At 34.0% G+C, this 16,380-nt stretch overlaps 2 protein-coding genes across 4 annotated transcripts in view; one reads left to right on the forward strand and one right to left on the reverse strand.

The window, feature by feature from the left end:
• Positions 1-16,380, reverse strand: part of LOC127867686 (atrial natriuretic peptide receptor 1-like) — a 740,759-nt gene that overhangs the window by 62,720 nt on the left and 661,659 nt on the right. The window lies entirely within an intron of this gene.
• Positions 1-16,380, forward strand: part of LOC127867689 (hydroxysteroid 11-beta-dehydrogenase 1-like protein) — a 70,253-nt gene that overhangs the window by 9,014 nt on the left and 44,859 nt on the right. The window contains exon 2 of one of the 3 annotated variants that reach the window (XM_052409016.1): positions 1,349-1,650. The exons of 1 other annotated variant lie outside the window; for it this stretch is intronic. The gene's annotated coding sequence lies outside the window, so the exon portion shown is untranslated. Of the gene's footprint in view, positions 1-1,348; positions 1,651-5,837; positions 6,630-16,380 lie in introns of those variants that run through there. One more of the 3 variants, XM_052409014.1, reaches the window with a different exon arrangement.

The following is a 16,380-nucleotide window of genomic DNA, read 5'->3' on the forward strand; positions in this document are numbered from 1 at the left end:
GATTTATAGCTTACAGGGCTAGTGCTCAGACCGGCGCTAGAACCCGAACACCCATAGCTTGCGAGGCTAGCTCTCATTTCCGGACTCGAAAGCGGGAAATGTTGCTTACGAAGCTCATTTCCGCAGCCGGTCGCTTAGTAGGCGGGTGCTCAGTATGGTATGTTAGCGACGGCTGTTTGGTTCGAGTCCCTGTGTGAACCCGTAGCTTTCGGTGCGAACGCTCAGACTGAGGTTTGCAACCGGGATCCTTCCCTTACTGGGCAAGAGCTAAGACACAGGCTTGAACCCGGGATCCATAGCTTTCAGGACTAGTACTCAGACTGGGGCTCGAACCCGGGACCGGTCACTGTTGGTGCAAATTCTCACATCGGAACTTCGAGCCGTCGCTTATAGGGTAAATCCTTAAACCGAGGATTGATCTAGAGACCCAAAGCTTTCAGGGCTAGTGCTCGAACTATGATTCGATCCCCGAGGCCGTTGAAAACTCCGTATTAGATTTTCAGACTGTCGAAAACTTAGGCATCTTGCACTCGCCTCGTAAGCGATGGTTCCCGGGATCGAGCCCCGGTCAGAGGAATCGCCCTTTACAAGAAGCGTCCCGGGTTCAAATCCAAAAACCATGGGACTCGAAACCGGGATCCGACGCGTACGTTGCTAGTGCTCAGACCGGGGATGGAACCCTGAACCCAGTCGCAAACAAGGCAAGTGCTCAGACAATTGTGGTCTTAACTTAGTAACTTGCGGCCAGAAGTTATAAAGTTGAAGGAACAACTTACTAAGTTGAAACCTCAACTTAATAAGTTGTAGGAACAAGCTATTAGTTGCGGCCACAAGTTACTAAGTTAATACCTCAACATTTTATATTATTTTGATATCTTTTTGCGTTCATCAATGCTATAAAATGTACATCATTTAATTATTTTATAAGCAAACGTTTACGTTTCGTCAATTTGCCTTAAAATACATGGCTATATTGATACTTTAATATATTAATAAGCTCGCAAAATGCCGACGTAACAATTTTTTTCAGCTTCGTCATTTTGACTTCAATCAATTGCGGTTCGTCATTACATTACGTGACTATATGGAGCTGTTGCGATTGGTTAACTATTTTGTTGTTTTGGGGGTATATGTGCATTGATTTCCCGCTTTACACAATATCAAAATCGCGAAATGCCAAAAATGTAGGTTCGTCATTATAAATTGGGACCATCGATATATTACTTGTAAATAAGATTTAGCAGAATCGCAACGAAGGTCAAGCCAGTGTTAAATACTACTAAACTCTTCATGCAAAACTTTATATTAAAATTTTGATTATGTTTGTAACTCAAATGTTTTATTTCAGCCATCTGAAACGCTGTTTGGGAAGTTTTTCCAGGCCGGGACATGAAGGGCCGCGCCTTCCATTGGAGTCAGGCAGTGTGGACTGTGGAGACGGGTCCAGCATGAGGGCCTGGCTGAGGTGTACAGACGTCGCGGAGGCGTATTCAAGTACATTCGCATGCTGATGGCCCTGCAGTTCCTTCCCACTCCTCACATACCAGGTGCCTTTGAGACGCTTGAACTGAGGGCAACGACCGACGTGACATGCCGCCTGGTCGCCTACATCAGCCGGCAGTGGGTCCATGGCGGGTCGTTTCAACCCAGGTAATGTAATATACAAGTCGTGATATTTTAATCAATATAAACTAATAATTGTAAAAAATACGGTATTTGAGAACTTTTCTTTTTTCGTCATTCATGGTTAACCTTTTTTCTGCCATTTGGGAATTCCCACTTTTGAAAACTATAGTGTACTTTAGATTTTTAAGGCAAACCTAGACCTAGAAGCAGTCTTCACTGGCTACAAATACAGTGAATATAATTTCTGCATAAAATATTTATGCATGGAATAAACATTTAAAGGAGACTAATTCAGAATATGATTTTTATTATTCTACATTAAAAAAATGTGTGCCCTTTTTCTTTCTTTGAATTTCTATGGCTGATTATAACAACTTGCTACTTATTATAACATGCAGTATAAGGTGTTATTTAGAACAAATTGTATCTTGGTCCAATTATTTGAATTATTTATTTTTTATATTGATCTCTGTAAACACAATTTGGCGGTTTGTATACTTTGGTTTGTTGTAAGTTTAGGGAAGGGAAGTTTTTGCTTCATTTATAAAGCGATTGAATTTAAACTTGGATGATTTAGATGAGCAAAACTTTTTCTGCCTGTCCAGTGATCCAGCTTTCCTGAATCATGAGTCTTTTATTCCATTTTCAAGAGGAAGCATAACATGTCCTCAGTTAATTACTTCCACATTTTCCACAATTTCCACAATTGAATTGACATTTGAGATGTTAACACCTTAAAGTGTAGATGTGGAATACTTGTTCATGCCCAGCCATCCACAGTTCCTGAATAATATGTCCTTGAATTAACTCTTTCAGTGCTGGAACCAAATTTTGAAGGCCTTGCAAACAGTGTGGATCCAGATGAGACGCCATAGAACGTGGCGTCTCATCAGGATCCAAACTGTTTGCTATTCTGATAGTATTCTTTAAAAAAAAAATTTAAAAATGCTAATTTTAGAAATTCAGCAGACGACATTTTAGCAGACGACAAATTTCCCAGCATGCAAAGGGCTAAGCCATTTTTATGGTAGAGGCATAAAATCTTTGTGGAGCTCACTTACTACATTGTTCTTCTGCATTTATAACATTTTTTTATTGACACTTCTCAAAACAATTGTGCATAGTGATCCAGTTATTTCCCCTTGAACTTAACTACGGCCCTGGCTGCTATATGCCTGTAACAAAGGGGTGTATGTTTAGTCACTTTATGAATAAGCTTTAGTTATTGTTTCTTAGTATGTTATTAATGATTTGATTGTTTATTGTATGAGAATTATGCTATAATGGGTGCTCCAGAAGTTCATGGATTTTCTTCATACCTCATTAAATTGTTGGCAAAAGTGAATGAAATTTACATATTATTCAAACTAATTATCAGAGACTTTATATAAAAGCTAATAATGCATGCATTCCATAAAGCGCGATTGAAACGCATTGCCTTAGAGACATCAGTAACAACATGCTGCGCACTCGTATATATTTTATTATAAGTTTGTGCGTCAAGTGCATTTGACATTGGTTAAAATGTCGTTGATAAACAGAATTTACGCTAATTTTCAGTTGACATTGATGTCACATATCTACGTCACACGTAGGTTGAATATTCAAAGTTGTTTACATCTTTCTCAGCTGTAACACCAACAGAAGTTAACATAAAGAAATCATGACATCAGTTGACAACGTTTAACTACGCATGGTGATTAAGGTTTATCACTCATTGGGATACACAGCACCCATAATGTTTACAGAAGTTGAAAAGTCAAAACAATTCATTTGTTCAAGATCGTTGGTATTCAAATGGCACGAGAGATTTAGAAAGGGACGCGAATCGGTAGAAGATGATGACCGAAGTGGTAGGCCGGTGTATGTTAAACAAACCATGACTGATGAAGTTAGAGACTTAATTAAAACTGATATGTTTTTAACAGTGCATGATATATCACGGAAGAGCTTGGATTGGCACTTCAACAGTTTACAGAATGCCAACTGAGGATTTCAAATGATTACGATGGGTTCCAAAACTTCTCTCTGATGAAGAAAGAGTGAATCACGTAAAGTGCTCAGAAGAGTTTTTGAGAAGATACCATGAAGAAGGAGAGTGCTTTTTGGACCATATTGTCACAATTGATGAGACGTGGTTATGGCACTATGATCTGGAGACGAAAGCACAATCCTCACTGAGGTGTGGAAAATAGCAGCAAGTTCTCCGCGGAAGAAAGTCCGGGTCATGAAGTCTGGTGGAAAACATATGTTTATCTTCTTCATGGATAGAAGGGTTCAAGGGGAATGCTGCTCATCCACCAGGTGCCGGATGGTCAGACGATAAATGCTACATAAATATCAAAAAATAATGAAAATTTCGTTATTTAATTATGTATTGTCATTTTGATAATTTTGTTATTAGTTTAAAATAGTCATATTCGAAATAGAAAATGAAATAATTACAATTTAAAAAAAATACGTGAAACTTAAAATTCTTCAATTTGCCTACTGCAGGTACTTCGCCGGGATTTAATGAATGCTCTAAGGAAAAAGAGACCTACGATTGATGCCTCGGCTGTCATACTATATGTAACACCACAACAATGCACCTGCACATAGGGCACTGTGAGTCAATGGAGCTTGAGATAGATGTAATCGGGTTTCAGAGCCTCAGTCATCCTCCTTACAGCCCAGATTAGGCTCCTATGGACTTTGGCCTCTTCCTGGAAGTGAAATCACAGTTGGGCAGTATACGCTTTGCAAGTAAACAGGAGCTTACAGTTGCAGCACAGAGAATCATGTTGTCTTTTGACGCTGACTGGTATAGAGACACTTTTGACAAGTGGATTTCCTGACACACAAAGTATATTTGTATTGGAGGTGATTATGTGGAAAAGGCAGTTGCTAACTCTATATCGTCATTGACGTTAAAACAGCAACGTTAGGCATGCGTTGGTGTGCGCATTGTGCACATGTTTAAATATCTTTAATATCTTTATTGTTTTATGTATTTCCATGATATTTGGACAGTAAATTTGGAAAGGAGGAAATATTTGATTCATGCATTTTGTCTATCGTATTTATGTTACAGAATGAAAGTTAAAGCGAAAATCCACAAACTTCTAGAACACCCCTCGTATATTTATCAGTGACAATTTTTAAAGTGATATTATGGGCATCGAGCAGTTTATAGGTGTCTATCGCAACCGTTGTTTATTTTTGGTGTTTTCACTTCATATACACTTACATTTGTTAAAGGCCCTATAAAGGTGACAAATCCAATTATAATGCATATAAACTGGTCTAATTTTTACCGGATTTCAGTTACTCTTGCATAAAAAATGCTAATAGCACAGCTTAGGTGCAACGTTGTCAAGAAGTATTGAAGATATACCGGTTTCATAATTGGTAGAAATGTTTACAACTTTGCAACTAACGTGATGTGTAGCCCCAAAGCGGTGACATATGCTAAAAATAGCCAAAAGAACTTCACTTTTAATTCTATTTTAAACAACTTTTTACCAGTAAAAAGTAACTAATTAGATCACTACAAACGTTTGACCATAATTAGAAGAGACCTAATTTGTGAGTGATACTGGAAAACATTGAAAATCAACGATATATTTTTGGTGACCTGAGTCACTTTCACTTTCCCGAGTAAACAGCGATGTAAAAATAAACTGATTGTTTGTAAACACAATTGACTTGGAGGACACTGTATTTTGAGCTCAAAACAAGTTGTATTGCTCATATTTTTATGGTAATGTCCAATAGCATATATATATTGTTTTTTGATAACCTTTATATATAAAATACGGAAAAAATATATAAAAATCGGTAAATAATTACGGATCTTCACCTTTATAGAGCCTTTAATGCAGCATCAACATACTAAAACAATAACCTGGAAAGAGAAAAATAATGCATTTGAATATCAACCGTACTTTCGTTTGACAACTGATCATGCATGTATGATGTGAACCTAAATTTAGTTTAAGTGCAGATTCGTTCATACAACACAAAGACACAATTTTGTTTTACGGATCATTTCGGCTTAGAGGACTGGGTGAGTCACATTTTTTATAAACAACTGGTAGCAAGATGAGTTGCAGATATTTGTTCAGTAACCACATTTTAACTAACTCTTTTGAATTATTAATTTGTTTCAGCTCAATTCAACAGTGAAAAATGCCCATAATATCACTTTAATACAGTTTGTAAATACATTTAAAAGCATCTATCCAAACTGCACACTCTTGTAAGTTTTCATATGCCAGTAGTATTAGCTATAAATATGCACAATGCAGTTCACGGGTAAACAAAAATACAAATTTAAGTAAATCTAAGGATGTGTCTTATGTATATTCAGGGGAGGTTACTTTAGTTTGCCGTTCAAAAAAATCAGGAAAACAATCAATAATTCTATGGAAATGCTACTTAATTATTCAAATATGTTACTTAGCTGTGTTTTCAATATTTAAAGTTGAATACGTGTGGTTTGCTTGGACACACATAAGGGTTTTACAATATAACATGTATGTTTTATAGCATAGGAGTCTTGAAGATTAATGTATACACTTTTAAATCCAAAAACACACAGACCCACTTTATAAAGAGGGCCAAAATGCCCACCATATTCAAGCACACTTCAGAGATAGTTTGTTGATAAAAGTGTGCAATCACCAAATAGCTATAATGCTTTGGGGGAATGAAAAGATTATTTGTTCAGACATTGGTATCTGTTTGTCTTACAGATAATAATCAGCTTGTAGGACTTGTTAGGACTGTAGATATAACGTCTCATTACCTGCTAGTGTAAAGCTGTATAATGATTGAAGATCACCCGATAGGGCTACTGATCTGACTACTCACACTTGCTAACTTGGGGGCCTTCTTGTTGTGCATTTTTGGTGGCGTTAATTTTTTCCTTGTATGATTTTTCATCATTTTGGATTTTTATATATACACTGACATTTTGGATTTTTATATATACACTGAAGGTGGAAACTGAATCTCTTTTCGTAAGTATATTTCATATTGTTCCATTTTTGTTCTTTTAGTTATTGATTTATTTAAAAAAAAATGTTGTTTAAAAAATAGCACTAGAAAAAAAATGTTTTGTCTCTTGTATAATGTCTATATTTTAAGGTAAAAACGTTTATTTTATTAAATGTTTCTGTTTTTTTTTTCCTTGGATGTAAATAAATTCAATATTTAAAAAAAAATCATAATGTAATTATTATTTTTATTATTATACTTATTGTTATAATAATAAAAATAATAATTATTTTTATTATCATACTTATTTTTTTATTATTATTACAAACAATAGACAATTTTAAAAATGGAAAAAGCAAATTAAGTCAATAGTTTCATGTATAAAATGTATGCACGTATCTATTTTTAAATTCAAACATCAATGAGACAATTTATAAACCTTAATATCCATATATTAACGATATTTTCACAAACACAGAAAATATTGAAAAACAATTTGAATGGTTGAGACTGAATGATTTTATTGCCTTTTTGATAGACATTTAAGTCAAAAGTTGAAATTTCAACAGCAATTTATCTGCGCTTTTGAATCTATCGCAAGGGTTAATGATTCGATAAATGTTGTTTAAGGATTTATAACTTGACTTTTTTGTCATTATTAGGTTGAAAAGTTGCCTAGTTATTTGTGATTTACAAATTTGACATTTTATCCTTAATGAGCATATATAACTTGTTTGTGTATGAATACATAACAGGTTAGGTTACAGACTGGAAAATTTATTAAAATGTAAATTTATATTTATAGCAATATATATTTATGTTTGATTAAGTTTGTGCGTTTTCCGGAATACTTCAAAATGGCATAGTTGCAATTTCACTTTTATTTCAATAGGTTTATTGCCTTTTCAAACAAATGCAAGCCGCAATGATCGGACCGGAATACTTCAAAATGGCATAGTTGCAATTCCACTTTTATTTCAATAGGTTGATTGCCTTTTCAAACAAATGCAAGCCGCAATGATCTCAAAAGTTTAAAGTTTGTTCCCCGCTCAGGTTGTATTCTCAAACTGTGGTAGATGATACGAAATAAAAGTTCAGCAACGGGTTAACTTAATTTACAGACAGGGGAGAGCCGTCATAATCCTAATACAATTGGGAAAAGTCAACAACAACATGTGACATACATCACCTGTAGTCAACTTTCCATTTATCCACATTTTCTTGTGGTTATTTTAAGGCTTTAAATGCAATCAAGCTGATCTAAAATAACTCCGGAGAGTCATGATGATCATGACAATTCTACATAATACTGTGGTATGCTTGATCATTCGGGGACAAACCATGTTTCAAGCCATGTCATGCTACCTTTGACAACAGTGAACAAGTAAATAACTCATCAGCATTTTGTTCTAAACTGGAAGTGCTTCCGAAAAGAAAAATATAACTTGGGTTAAAATTTAAATGAAAATTGAATGGCGTAAAGCAGATAATGAATGCAGGATCAGTAAAGAAGGATTTATTAGATTAACCCTTTGCATGCTGGGAAATTTGTAGTCTGCTAAAATGTCGTCTGCTGAATTTGTAAAATAAGCATTTTCTTCATTTTTTTTGCAAAGAATACTATCAGAATAGCAAACAGTTTGGATCCAGATGAGACGCCACGTTCTGTGGCGTCTCATCTGGATCCAAACTGTTTGCAAAGGCCTTTAAAATTCGGTTCCAGCACTGAAAGGGTTAATAAAAGTACATAATTTGTTTCCTGTATTTATAATGTGTTTGTCATATTAAAGAGCAAGATAAATGCTTGATAAAAACACATGAAAGTAATTCTTTTATTAAAGAAGTAATATTTGAATAAAAAAAGCAGTATATGAAAAATTGAACTTGAAGCTTCGTACACTATAGACAAAATACATATGTCAGTGATATGCCCAAAATAATGCACACAAATAGTCATTGCTATTCTTTCATATGTCAAATTCTTCTGCCATTCATTAATTTTTTCTTGAAGGTCCCTCATTAATTTTAAATGGCCAACATTGAATCATGCATTTAGATAATTATAGGCCTTAAATCTTATTTAATGGCATGAAAAGCTTGAATAAAGAGGCATATCAATCTAGTAAATGTCTTTTAAAAGCATTAATTGATAGCTTTTTTTGTCCTTTTATAGACATTTGAATCAATTTGTGAGTTTATGGTTTTTTAATTGCATTTTTTTCCGCATTTCTAATTTCTTCTGATGAGGTATTTTAAAGGGGGAATGCAAGGGTATTTTTTTTTTTTTAATAAATAGGCAATATAATACAATTTATAATTAACAAAGTGAAAAATAAACAAGAGTGAATAAGAATTGATATTCCACCGGATCCAACAAATTTTCTTTTTATTTTATGCTTACAAATGATTATTGCTGTTTTATTGCTGAAATAATCAAGTCGCAACATCATGAAAACGACGTCATTTCACAGTATAAAGTATTGATAATTTTCACTGTTAATTTTCACTGTTTGAAACAGTGAATTATAAGTTTTATTTCACTTGTATTTTTCTTTAAATCACCGGAAAGCATAATATAAACATTATTCATACATCAAGCCATTATTAATCTGAATCAAATAAATGAAACATGTTCTGAGGAAACGAGGCTTCATGCATGTGCCCCAAATTAGCTTGTGAAGTCCAGACTGGCTTATCAGGTATGACACAAGTTGACTAGACTGGATTTTTGTCTTTAAGAAACTTCCTTTACACGAAAAATTCCATAAAGACTGAGGTCATCCCAGTGATTAGCCTCTGCTGATTGCATACCAGTACACTAATCTTGGAATAAATATAATCACATACAGATGGCATTCACATTTAATCTAGATACAAAATATTAAGAAATTTTGATGGAACCATTTCATTTTTTTAGGGCCCCAAAACGCAAATTTTTATAACAATCAGTATTTTAAAAAATAATAATGGCTCTGCATAACAGATAAAAACATTATATTTATAATAAAAAAATATCCTGAAATAAATCTCATTTCAATATGGGGCCAATTGGTTTGGCCTTTTTTTACAATTTGACAATAATTGTTTGTATTCCATAGGTTGGACATCTATTGGACACAGATGGTAACTTAAAGCGATATTTATTGTCATATATTTGTGTATGGCTCCTATCAGTCATAAGTCCAATAACTGTCTTTAGCTCACCTGATTGCTCAGGTGAGCTTTTGTGAACGGTCTTTGTCCGTCGCCCGTCCGTCCGTTTACAATTGTTCGTAAACACTCTAGAGGCCACATTTATTGGCTGATCTTCATGAAACTTGGTCAGAAGCTTCGTCCCAATGAAATCTCGGTTCAGTTCGAAACTGGGTCGTGCCGGATCAAAAACTATGCAGGTCACTAGGTAAAAAAAAAGAAAAAACTTGTAAACACTGTAGAAGTCACATTTCATGCCCAATCTTCAAAAGTTCAAAAGTGGTTCCGGTCCGTTGAAAAACATGGCCGCCAGTGGGCAGGGCAGTTTTCCTTATTTGGCCAGAGAGAAACCTTGTTAACACTCTGGAAGTCACAATTTTTGCCCAATCATCATGAAAGTTGGTCAAAACATTGGTTTTATTGATTTCTGGGACGAGTTCGAAAATGGTCCAGATCAGTGAAAAAACATGGCTGCCAGTTGGCTGGGCATTTTTCTCTATATGTATATAGTGAAAACATGTCAACACTCTAGAAGTCCCATTTTTGGCCCAATTTTCATGAAATTTTGTCAGAACTTTTGTTTCCTAGATATGTGAGTTAAGTTTGAAAATGGTTCCGGTCTGTTGAAAAACATTGTTGCCAGGGGGACAGTGCAGTTTTCCTTATATTTATACAGTAAAAAGGCTTGTAAACAATCATGAATTAAGGTTATTTAACATGCGAGACAACTCTTCTAAATATTGCATTTAAGTTTACAGTAGTTACTCCCCTTTGATTATAAATGTTTTCATAATAATACAGTGAGGATTTGTGTATCATTTATGTGTTAATTGTTATTCGAGGGTGGATGCTTTTTTTAGCTCACCTGATTGCTCAGGGGAGCTTTTGTGACCGGTCTTTGTCCGTTGTCCGTCTTCGGTTCGTCCGTCCACATTTGTTTGTAAACACTCTAGAGGCCACATTTATTGTCTGATCTTCATGAAACTTGGTCAGAAGATTCGTCCCAATCATTGAATGATATCTTGATCGAGTTCGAAACTGGGTCATGCTGGGTCAAAAACTAGGTCACTAGGTCAAGAAAAAAGAAAAAGCTTGTAAACACTGTAGAAGTCACATTTAATGCCAAATATTCATGTAACTTTGTCTAAATGTCTGTCTTAATGATATGTTGGTTGAGTTCAAAAGTGGTTCCGGTCCGTTGAAAAACATGGCCGCCAGTGGGCGGGGCAGTTTTCCTTATATGGCTAAAGAGAAACCTTGTAAACACTCTAGAAGTCACAATTTTGGACCAATCATCATGAAAGTTAATCAAAACATTGGTTTTATTGATATGTCGGACGAGTTTGAAAATGGTCCAAATCGGTGAAAAAACATGGCCGCCAGTGGGCGGGGCATTTTTCTCTATATGTATAAAGTGAAAACATGTGAACACTCTTAAAGTCACATTGTTTGCCCAATTTTCATGAAATTCGGTCAGAACATTTGTTTCCTTGATACGAGAGTTGAGTTGGAAAATGGTTCCGTACAGTTGAATAACATGGCTGCAGGGGGGGGGGGGGGGGCAGTCTTCTTATATTTATATAGTAAAAAGAAGCTTGTGAACACTCTAGAAGTCACATTTTTGCCCAATCATCATGAAACTTGGTGAAAAGATTGGTTTTATATATATCTCAGATAAGGTTGCAAATGGTTTCGATGGGTCAATAAACATGGCTGTCAGGGGGTGGGGCTGTTTTCTTTATGTGACTATATAGAGAGAAACCTTGTGATTGAACACTATGGAAGTCACATATTTTGCCTAATCATCGTGAAACTTAGTCAATACATTGGTTTTATTGTTTTCTTGGACAAGTTGGAAAATGGCTCAGATCGGTGAAACACACTTTTTAGCTCACCTGATTGCTCAGGTGAGGTTTCAGGATTGGTCTTTGTCCGCTGTCCATCCGTCCACATTTGGTTTGTAAACACTCTAGCATTCACATTTCTCAAGCATTCTTGATCAAAGTTGCTGAAAGATCTCAGTCAAGTTTGATGATAGGTCACCATTTCAAATCTTACAAAAACAAAAACACTCCCTACACCAGAGTTTTGGTTCAATTATGATGAAACTTGACCAGGATGTTTGTCTGGTCAATATCTAGGTCAAGTTTGACATTAGGTAAAGATTGAATGAACCGACTCCTCTCAGGTGAGCGAACTAGGGCCATTTTGGCCCTCTTGTTTAATTTGTCACGACTTTTTCGTTTCATTTGTATCTATCAAAATTCTAATTTTGTTTTATTTTACATTTCATAAACTTATTGAATATGTCTGTGTAAAGTGACTATGTTAAAAAAACTAAACATTGCAGTCGCAGTCCAGTTTTTCCTTACAATGGTCCTTTTAATTTCATACTCATCTCAACCCCAATATGTTAAGATTTAAAAACAAGTAAAGGTTCAAACTCAATTATCAAATTATTGTACTCTTATGTATTTGAGTTACATTATTAATTTTCCAATTAAAATGTAATAGATGCAGTTTTCAGGGAGGCAGCTGGCATACAAAAGCATTTTGTGTAAATTTGCAACATACTTGTTGATCTTTGATTACACTTAAATAATGTTGATATTACCATACCACTATTTTAGTAATAAACAGAAAAAAATGCAAAAATGAGATTGAAATTCTAGGAATTCATGTCAATTCTTCTCATTAATTGGTGAAATGATATAAATTGCTTGTAAGAATAATGTCTTAATTTATACAACAACCTATTTGCCTTGCCGTTTACTTGTATTATGCATTCTTTAATTAGCATTTACTACGAAATTCTTGTTGTACCAATGATTTGCTAGTTATATGCCCTTGTTATCTTGACATTTATTGGATAGTAAGCCTTTATTAAACATGACTGTTTTTCACGTGAACACTTCTTTTACAAAAGTACTCTTTGCAGAGCAGAAAATAATTATTTCAAAACAGGAAAAAAATAATTTTTGCATTGCTGGAAAATAAATGTTTATGTAAAGATCTTGCTTTTATATTTGAAAAAGGTTATTAATTAAATAGTGTTAATTTCATTTCTGAAAAACATTAGGTAGATGGTTTTTACCATATACAAATATCGTTATTTGTCTTAATTCCATATAATTCTGTCATTTTTTAAGAAATGTACATAATTGGCCAGATTTATTTTTCCATTATATTGTATCTTGTACATGTAAATTGTATGTAAATAATTCCAGTGCAGATTGTATCTGGACTAAAATGGAACCCCTCCCTAAGGACCTAGGGGATGATTTATTTCCCAGACAGATTTTGATCAGACTTACATTCCCAATAAATAAGACAAGTTTCACTGGTACAAGAAAATTTTGGATGGAAAATCCAGACCAGTGAACGAACTGGAAGTTCCAAGAAAATAATGCAAAACAATGCAACTATGGATGAACTTACATGCAAGTTAGTTTAGTTTAGCATTGAAGTTTTGTATTGATATTCTCCTTTAATCAGTTTGATATAATTTAATAAGGAATATTTGTATCTGGTCTCTATGGGGATTCTTCATTCCTGTTTTCTAGTTATTAGTATGGAATGCTGTTTATGGCATAAGCACATGAGAGTTTTTTCTTGGTCTATTTTTGTATTATTGTTATTTGTTTGTGCTGTTATCTCTTGTTTTATTGCTGAAAAGTACTTGCATGGTCAGAGAATAAACACAGGAGTAATTTGTTAAAATTCTGACTATAAACACAGGATTAATTTGTTTCTAGTGTGTGTTTTTTTAATTATTATTGATGATTTTGTACTGTTGTTATTAAAGCTAATCTGAGCACTAAATATTCATGATGAGCAGTTTTGGTATGCAGCCCTGCCTCATAAATGTTCAACAATTTGCTTCAAATGACATTAAGCTCCTAAACCACTTGTTCATTTTCATGAATCTTTAAAGCGATCATCATTAATGGGTGACCCAAATTTTAGAGCTGTCCTAATTGTGCTGGTGGGCTGCATTATGTTCACCAAACATACATTTGTTTTGCAAGTGGAAATTAAAAAAAATATCTCTGAAACCCACAAGACTCATAATGGTTTTGGTGTATTATCATTGTCTAATGGTCCTATACAGTTATGGTTCAGTTATGAATCTGGTTCAAAATGGCCATGCAAACTGCTTTGTTTGTGCAGTGTTTACATGACATAAGAAAAACTATTACCAAATTGCAAAGTTTAGAACAAGATTCTACTGACAAGTACTGAGAACTTCAGTATATGAAAAAATTATTTTATAAAGGCTTTTTGCAGTAGGAAACAATTTGCAGCAAATAAGACTATTTAAGACTATTTACCATTGTTTTCTTTGGTAAGCATTTTATAATTCAATATGATCATCTTTCCTATATTTGGCTAGCAAACAGTTGAAAGTATTTAGCTGTCTCTTCTATGTTTCTTCTGTGATCAATACTGTTTTTCTCACAGTTTTGCGCAGACTTGATGATTGGTTGATACTAAAAGTTGGTAACTTCCTGGTGTCAATTAGCACCTATTACAGTCTCAAGAAAGTAACAATGTGTTCTGAAAACTCTAAGAAATCTTATGAATTTCTTGAAACAAAGACAATTATCTGTCAGGCTTTTGTTACGAATGGATGAAATATCATACAAAAAAATGGCCTTCAGTTCTGTTTGTTTTCAGGGCAAAGACCTTTAAGGTAAAATAACTGAAAGTGTGTGTAAAGATATTTACATGTATATTTAAAGTGTGTACAGAATATTCAATTACAAAGTGTTACTATTTATTTTCCTCACTGTACATTGGGGTCATTCTTTGTGAGAAGAAAACTTAATCATTAAAAAGCATTTACAAAAAGTAGACCATCTAATTGTGTAAAAAGATTATTATCCGCCAATGGCGGTGAGGGATATTGTTTTGGCGTTGTCCGTCCGTCTTTCTGTCTTTCCGTTCGTCCAGAGCCATATCTTGGAAGTGCTTTGACGGATTTCATTGAAACTTGGTATGAGTATATATATGGATACTACGATGATGCCCGCCAAATGGCATTGTACACCATTTGTTAATAAGAGAGTTATGGCCCTTTGTTTCTTGAAAAAATGCTTTTTTGATTGTCAAATATAACACTTTTGTGTCCAGAAGCATATTGGCGGGGGATATCAATTCAACGAATTTGCTTGTTTTATTTGTAATATGTTTATTTCTGCAGTATGCACAAAATTTTACAAAATCTGAATAGAGTGAGCCATTTAGTTCATTCATATAAGTTAATTATCAAAGTCACATGATTAAGTATTTACACACAAAAAAATGCATGCGTCTTGCAGAAAAAACAATACTGAGAGGATATATATACATAAATTAATTAATTTCAATTATTGTGTGATTATTTGTAATCTATTTAAAGATAATAATCTTTTGTTAAAGGGACATGTTCTGTGCAGGCATTGGTAAATTGAAAAAAATAACATTTAAAAATTGGAATTTGCAAAATTAATGTTTGTTGAACTTATGATATTTGCGAGGAAAAATAAATACTGAAAATTTACCATGCCCCAAAATATCTATTATAAGCATCTTATTACAATTTAAAAACCTTAAAATCATAAAGCGTTACAAACGCGAAACAATTGAATAATTTGGAGAGTTCTGTTGTTATTGTTATATTTTGTGACATTACAAGGATTACTTACATCATACATACCTTATAATCACTGTATCAGTACGGATTGCTGAGTGGTGTAATAGCTTATCTTTTACTCTAGACTGGTCAGTGGTTCGAGCCCGGGTGTGGATTACTTTTTTTATTTCAATAGCTTTAGTCCTATTTTATACTTGAGCTATTTAGTTCCTTTGTTTACATTTTTCAATTTAAGCATTGTATGACAAACCTCTAAACATGCCAAAATCTGTAAACAAGTCCCTAAATTAAAAGGCAATACTGTATAAGCTGTTGATATGCAACTTTAATTTTCCTGGGGAATTAATAAAGGTAACGGTTGACACGACTCATTTAATTATACCTATTAATAAAATCTGTCATACAAAGTTGTAACATAGTGGGGTACCCTTTACAAAGGAACATTTTAGCTCTATGAAAAGTAATTTGTATGTTATTTACCAGTGCACGCTACCTTTGCTACTTTCTTTGACTTTCTCAAAGGACTTATTTTATCTGTTGGTTTAAAGGTCAAAATCTGAATAGCCCCTTCAGCTTGCATTAAAATGTCTTTTGATCCTCCGAAATTAAAGATTGTTATCAATTAAAAATGGAAATGTTACAGGTTAAATGGATAGTGCACTTCAATTAAGGCCAAGTCAGAAATATATATTTGATTTTAGTGATGTGTTTGACTAAATACAAAATTGCCTTCTCAGAAAAAATCTGCATATTGTCTGGGCTAAGAGTAAAAAGCAAAGCAGGTAAGAGTAGAATAACAATTTCATGTCTAGTTGTTTGTTTTAAAATCAAGTAGACTGGGTATATGCGAGACTGTCTAGTTCACCAATTATGCAAATGTTATTGTCATTCGCCCTCAGGCATGCATCTGCCAGGTTTTATAACCTTAATCGGGTTGTAAAAAACAC

Source organism: Dreissena polymorpha, chromosome 2 (assembly GCF_020536995.1).
Source record: "Dreissena polymorpha isolate Duluth1 chromosome 2, UMN_Dpol_1.0, whole genome shotgun sequence".
NCBI lineage: Eukaryota > Metazoa > Mollusca > Bivalvia > Myida > Dreissenidae > Dreissena > Dreissena polymorpha.